Genomic DNA, 7757 nt, shown 5'->3' on the forward strand with positions numbered 1-7757 from the left:
CCTTTTGCTTGGAATATTTATAAGAATATTGCGACATACAAACATTGTTGGTTATTTAGGCGGTTCCCGGCAATTCCTAAATAATTTGCTGTAATCTCTCTCCCACGCAGTATATTCCACACTTTAAAATTGTTTATTCTCACATAAGGAATTTTAAACTTTCGCAATAATGCCTAATCTTTTCCGTTTATTCAAACAACAAATCGTACGATGTATAATATACCCACATCAAATTAATTGTGAAATGCGATTTATGTATGAATAGGAATGGGTACGATTTGAATAGTTTTCAAGATGGTTTACTTAATTAACGCGAGGAATTGTGCATTGTGACGTCACATCTAGCTGCGATGTGTTTTCTTTTAAATCAAACAATCGCATCCATTTCCCTTGAATTGTAAAAACCGACGATTTCATTGGCAACGCGCTGATTGGCTAACATAAAGTTCAAATGAACATGACCCCAAGTCGGGTTATGTCAGATCATACGACGCGGATCTAAGAAGTCTGATTTTAATTAGATTGGCCCCTAACAACCCGGGGATGCAGGAGTCCTGACATTTACAATTTATCCCTCATTTTGTCCGAAAGGTACTTCACACCAAATTTGAAAAGAATTGGAATCATGGTTATCAAGAAAAAGTTAAAAGTGTTTAATTGTTAACACACATTAATCACTATGACCATATTTGGCAAAGCCCGGTACCAAGACCCCTACACCTGGAATGTCACATATGTCATAGTACTATCTCAAAACTAACAAATGTTTTGAATTATTCTACATATCTGCTACACTTACTAGAGTCGCATTGTTCTCCAAACCATCCGTCTTCACAACCATTTGAGCAGCTTCCATTTATGAAATTGCACGTGCTATTGTCTTTACAGAAACCACAAGGTATTTTACAGTCCTCGCCATATGTATTGAAACGACATCCTAGAATTAATAGTACACGTGGAATAAATTATTTCTGGTAAAAAGCACAACTTTCAGTTAAAAATCCCATCTATGAACAAATGAAGACAATGAACAATGATAAATTCCAAAGAATACAAAATTAAGAGAATAAAATACATGGACCCCTGAACATACCAAAGGTGGGATCATGTGCCAAGGAGGAGTAAACATCCCCTGTTGACAGGTTACAAGATATGAAACACGTCAGACAGCATTCAACCCATTTGTAGCTTATATACATGTATACAAATCAGAGAAACGTTTACATACTGGAATTTTCTGGCTTATTGTAAAAGCATTCACCCCAAATGAATTTACTTCATTCATTTAAAGAAATAGCTGTGTAATACAACTTTTAAAAGAGAAGCTGTCAGTAAGCATGGAGAAATTTTTGGAAAGTGCAAAAAAAAAACCCCAAAAAACTGAAGAATTCTAAAATTTTAGGCAGTGTTATTGATAAAAGCGTTGAAAACACATGTGTGAGTGACTTAAACTCAAATAAAACAAAGTTATTGATCACTTTGTTGTTACCATGGTAACAAGGACAAAGTCCTTGATAAAACAGTGAAATATACCTCTTGAAAGTCCAAAATAAATACAATTAAGATTATAAGATGCATATTTTTTTAGTTTAAGGTAGATTAATTTTTGGTGAAATAAGATATTTAAATATCTCAGCAAAAATGGTTGTCATGGTAACCAATATACCCTGCATTGTATACAGTCAAAAATTCAATAAAACAATAGATTGTTTAGCTTACTTTTTCAGAAACTCAACACAATCAGGCAAGCTCTTTCATATAGAAAGAAATAACAAATGTTAGATTTTTATTCAAAAAAGTAAAAGCAGTTAAACAACTTTTAGTTTTTTGTTGCTAACCTGACCAGAAGCACCATTTTTTCATGTTCAGCTACATTTTCGAAAATCTATTTAATTACTAGACGAATGATCTAATTTAGGTCAAGAAAATTTGCTTTCTGGGTACATCAATTACTTTCTAATGACAAGCTAAATTCTATTGAAACTTGTAAATGACCTTGTCCTACAATCTCAAGGTCACATACATTAACCAGTGACCTTCATATTTAATCAGTTACTTAAACTGCATTTGGACTTAATTTAAACATGTTTATGTCTTTTTCTACTAACCAACCTGTGTAATTTTTTAAATCACATATTGCTGGGGTTTATATATATTATAGTTGAGAGAGAGAGAGAGAGAGAGAGAGAGAGAGAGAGAGAGAGGGGGACTCGCTGACATATATTAATTTTGTTTGATGGATGCTTGCAGTGCATTATTATCAATTATAACTTCCATATGATCAGGAAGATAAATTGAATAGAGCTCTATATACAAAGTTGATATAGAATAAAGAAATATCAGGAAATAGATATAAATATCAGAAAAGTTAAATGAATCACAAGATTATATTTTCAAAATTGTACAAATTTATTTTTCAAACTCATGTGTAGATAAACACAATGCTACTTTATGAATAATACTCTTAAAAAGTATCAACTATGGAAAAATGTACATAGCAAGGTCATAGAACATAATTAAAATCACCAGGTTCGTTAAGTTTACTATTGGAGGGGGGGATGGGGGTGGTGGTGGTGGGGGAGTGTCTGACATTTGATACATACATGTAAGATGCTGGAATAAGTATGCCTCAAGTATATCTATATCGAAATCTCTATGAAGTGTATTGTTTTATTACATCTAAGTTTTACATTATGACCCCTGGGTCGAGGCCTCTGCTGGTGGACTGTTAGTCCCCGAGGGTCTCTACAGCCCAGTAGCTAAGTACTTCGTTACTAGCTTGAAAATACGGATGTATATTTAATTGCTGTTATAAAATTTAGAAATTCATTTCAAAATTAAGGATTATCTCCCTCATGCATAGCTCTTATCCTTGGACGAATTTGGCTCCACTTGTTTGGCACGCTGTTTTTGGCTATATTTAGATCTAAAACTTCATAGTTATTTCGGATTTCAAACATTTCGGTTGAGCATCACTGAAGAGACATTATTTGTCGAAATGCGCATCTGGTGCATCAAAATTGGTACCGTATAAGTTTTACATCTAAAATATGGATGTGGTCTAAAATATATGAATTACAGAATTTGTAATTGGAAAACGTGTGTGCTATACCCACAGCCTAATGATATAGGAATGGAATATTTATTCTAGGATCTACCAACAAAATACCCACCCCCTCTCCCTTCTCATTAGAACAACAATCCACATCGTTACGCATACACTATTTTGAAATACTTTGAGTACCCCAAAAATGCGTCACAATGCATGTTGAGGATGACGCAATATGAGGTGAAAGTGTGACGTCAGCATTGATACTGATTAAATGTGGAAAATGATTTATTTCTGTTAGGAGGATTTTTTTTAAAAGAGAAACAAGTGTTCTACAATAGATATACTTCGAATCTTATTTACCGGTGTTTACTATTAATTTATTATCTGTCATTGAGACAATTTGCATAAATTTGGAATGATTAGTACATGGATTCTAACTTCACTATTAACTAACATGCAAGGTGAAGATAACGAACAGTGATCAATCTCATAACTCCTACAAGCAATACAAAATAGATAGTTGGGCAAACACGGACCCCTGGACACACCAGAGGTGGGATCAGGTGCCTAGGAGGAGTAAGCATCCCCTGTTGACCGGTCACACCCGCCGTGAGCCCCATATCCTGATCAGGTGAACGGAGTTAAAATTTAATTTACAGAAAAAATACGCAAATCTCTACATCGCCTTTCAAGTTTCCTGTTAAATGAATTCCTTGATTACCATCCAGAATTTTTTATGATGTCTGCTACGTGATATTTATTCATTTCTTCCTTTAATTCTAGAGAGTTCGCATCAAGGGGGATAATAACTGTGTAAAATAGTAGACACTAGTGGAGAGTTTGGAGGGGTTTTACAAAAAGGGGTAACTTGTTTAACTGTTTTTATTTACTATATTGGTAGTATAAATAGCTGTCTTAAAAAAAACGGCATGTAGAATTAATGTCAGCCCTGCTGCGTTTAAGAGAAAATAGTGTCTGAAAAGAAGTCCTAAATGCTCTTTTTTACCTTAATTTATGACATTGTTAAGAATGAGCAAGAAAATACACATTTTTAAAATCACAAGTACAATAATCTAAGTGCTTTCTTGAATTTCCATTCACTGTACATTGTTTGGGAAATTGTTTTATTAGAAATATTTGTGAAAAGATTAAAAACTCTAATGATTTAACTGTGGGTACGGTCCGTTGCCATGGAAACACGATGCATGGTTCCAGTAATTTTCACTTTTTTAACATTTACTATCACCATACACAAAAGTGTGAGAGTTTCGTTAAAATTTGTGAGTTTTGCACTTTCCAATTTTTTAAAGACAATTCTCAATGGTTACTGGCAGCTTCTCTTAAGGATATGCGGGGTGATGATCACGTTATGATTGCGAATTTATTATAAATTTAGACTTGCGACTTTGTCGTACTTTATTTTGAAAAAACGGGTCCCAGATCATTAAAATGACCGTGGAATTTGCGAAATGCTGACTCAAAAACGAGAGTGTTGAAAACCCTGTAATATCCACTTATTTGTCAGTAGCTTACCTCGATTTACAAATTAATCATACACATGCTTTCGTGTAACGAATCAGTTGAAAGACATAGACCATAATCACGTGATAATAGGACATTGCTACACAAATATACACTGTATAATAAATATACACATTATTCTTCTAATTAACATGCACTCGGTAATTCTTAGTACAAGTACAGCAATGATGGTGGACCGAACTTTTTATCATATACACATCAATAAACTTTAAAATTCGCAGAGGGTAATTCCAATTTATGACTCTTTAGATCAAGTTACAGTAGTAATAATATATATGAATTATCAAAACAAGGCTGTTGAAAAGCGTTGAATCAATACATTAAATTATCTTTTCCTTACAGTTTTATGGTTGTATAGAACAGTTTTTAAAATAGGTCAATTTTTGGAAATTTTCCCCGCCCCTAAATCCCTGGGAGGCAGGAGTCCTGACATTTACAGTTTTACCCACCCCCTTGTTCCAAAGATACTTAATACCAAATTCGAAAAGAAATGTAATGGTAGTTATCAAGAAAAAGTTTAAAGTTTTCAATTGTTAACATACACATTAATGCTGGTATCAAAACCCCTACCCCCGGGATCATGTCACAAATGTGCTTGTAATATCTCAACAATAACAAATGTTTTGAAATATCTACATATCTACTGCACTTACTAATATCACATTTTTCTCCAAACCATCCGTCTGCGCATCCATCTGAGCAGCTTCCGTTTATGACATTGCACGTAATAGTGTCTTTACAGAAACCACAACCTAGAATGAATAGTGCACATGATGTAAAATTCTTTCTGGTGAAAAGCACAACTTCAGTTGAAAATTGCATGTGTGAACAAGTGAAGACAACGAACAATGATAATTCCCCAAACATATACAAAATTAACAGAAGTAAAAACACGGACTCCTGAACATACCAAAGGTGGGGTCAGGTGACAAGGAGGATTAGATGACCCCTGTTGACAGGTCACAACCGCCGTGAGTTCTATAACTTGATCACATGAACGGAATAATCGTGGTAAAAATCGGTAGATAAAAATGATCTAACAGTTGGTATGAAACACGTAAGATAGCATTCAACCCAATGATAGCTTGTATTTGCAAATCAGATCATTAGCAGAATTTGTGAATTGCTGACTTTAAACGAGACTGTTGAGACCCCTAAAACATTCACTCATTTATCTCGCGTATCAAAACTGTTCCAGGATATAAAGACCACATCTATGTGATAATAGAACATTGCTGCACAATACATACTATACAATATACACATTATTTCGTTTAATTAACCCATGCACTCGGACATTATTACTACAAGTACAGAAAGGGTGGTCGACGAAACTTTGTATTAACAAAACAGAAGTCTGCTGGAAGGCGTAGCATCGATAAGCATTTCCGAAAATGGGTGTTGACAAGAACGTTGACCTTTAGCCTTGAAAGTTATATGTGCTCTTTTTATCCCTCCAAGTATTTTTCAGGCAAGTCTTAATCACTTTATTCAACGGATATAGCACATTCAAAGAAACTATGACAACTTCTACAGTCAAAATATTCGATAGACTCGAATTATTTACTGAAACAACATTTTTCTACGCAGAGAGGAAGCCTTGAAATATCATTGTTATACATATACAATACTTACTAGTGTCACATTTCTCTCCAAACCATCCGTCTGCACACCCATCTGAGCAGATTCCGTTTATGCTATTACAAGTAACGTTGTCTTTACAGTAACCACAGGTTAGTTTGCAATCATCCCCATATGTATTCAAGTTACAACCTAAAAATGAATTCTACGTATGACGTAAAATTACTTGGATTGAAACTTCTATATATATGCATATTTTCTTGCAATTGACCCATATTCAGAGAATAATTTATATTTATAGAAATAATGATCGCCCAAACTTGATGTTATCTAAAACAGGACCGCCAGAAAAGCATCTCAGCAGTTAAAAAAGAAAAGAAAATTGTAATTATCAAACGCTATTCGTTAATCTTTAAATTAATTTGTGTACTCACCAATGTTACACTTTTCGCCAAACCATCCGTCTGCACACCCATTTGCGCAGATTCCGTTTATGCTACTACAAGTAACGTTGTCTTTACAGTTACCACAGGGTAGTTTACAATTCTTCCCATATGTATTTGAGTCACAACCTAAAAATGAATACTACGCATGACGTAAAATTACTTCTGATACAAAAATATAAAATGGATTGAAACTTCCATTTATACGCATAATTTTCTGCAATTAACCTACATTCAGAAGTTAACATACATTTACAAAAATGGTGATCACCCAAACTTGATCTTATCAACAACAAAAAAGGATCGCAAGAAAGCGTAGAATCAATAAGCATCTCAGCAGGTTTAAAAAGAAAACTACTTCTCAAACACTATTTGTTGGCTTTCAGAGCTATATGTGTACTCACCAATGTCACACTTTTCACCAGACCATCCGTTAGTGCACCCATTAGAGCAGCTGCCGTTTATGTGATCGCATGTATCATTGTCTTTACAGAAGCCACAAGACATTTTGCAGTCCTCACCATATGTCTTAAAACTGCAACCTGAACATGACGTAAATGATATTTTGAGGAAACGATGCATGGATTTGATCCCAATTTACATATATCATTCTTAACATTGGTATACACTCTTTGAAAACCTTTTCAAAACATTGTATGTTCACGGAATGACCTTCAACCAAAACTTCCACAACATATATTTTGACACAAAACCGCCGCGAAGTGGAGTAAACTTGTTGCTTGATGTTTGTTTACATAGTTGAAAATACAACTGTAACCCTCGTGATTAAAATCCCGGTCAATGTTGGATCTAGAGGGGTGGGGGTAACGTAAAGTTAGTAAGAATGACACTAATAAATCTGTTTTATGTCGACGTTATGCAAATGTTCCTCAGACAAAATTAAGACTATTTTAAGATGTACTAGAGAAGATCCCTTTTTTATTCTCACATGATCATATCAGTCGCGTTTTCTACATTTCAACGTTCATGCGATAAATTGCTCTACCAGCGCAAGTAGATGGCATAGCATTGAAATATGAAGTGCATCTAATTAGAGAGCATTGTCTGGTTGATTTTAAGAAATGCTTGTGAATGTCATAAAAATTCCTAGCTTCGTTAATGTCGAACCTTATCTTTGA

General features: G+C 34.3%; 1 long non-coding RNA gene across 1 annotated transcript; it reads right to left on the reverse strand.

The window, feature by feature from the left end:
• Positions 1 to 803: 803 nt before the first annotated feature.
• LOC125676753 (uncharacterized) lies at positions 804 to 6720 on the reverse strand. The gene is made up of 4 exons (XR_008801686.1): positions 6610 to 6720; positions 6230 to 6367; positions 5248 to 5346; positions 804 to 937 (listed from the first exon to the last, which is right to left on the reverse strand). It is a non-coding gene; the product is annotated as an uncharacterized LOC125676753 (long non-coding RNA).
• Positions 6721 to 7757: the final 1037 nt, after the last annotated feature.

Source organism: Ostrea edulis, chromosome 3 (assembly GCF_947568905.1).
Source record: "Ostrea edulis chromosome 3, xbOstEdul1.1, whole genome shotgun sequence".
Classification (NCBI taxonomy): domain Eukaryota; kingdom Metazoa; phylum Mollusca; class Bivalvia; order Ostreida; family Ostreidae; genus Ostrea; species Ostrea edulis.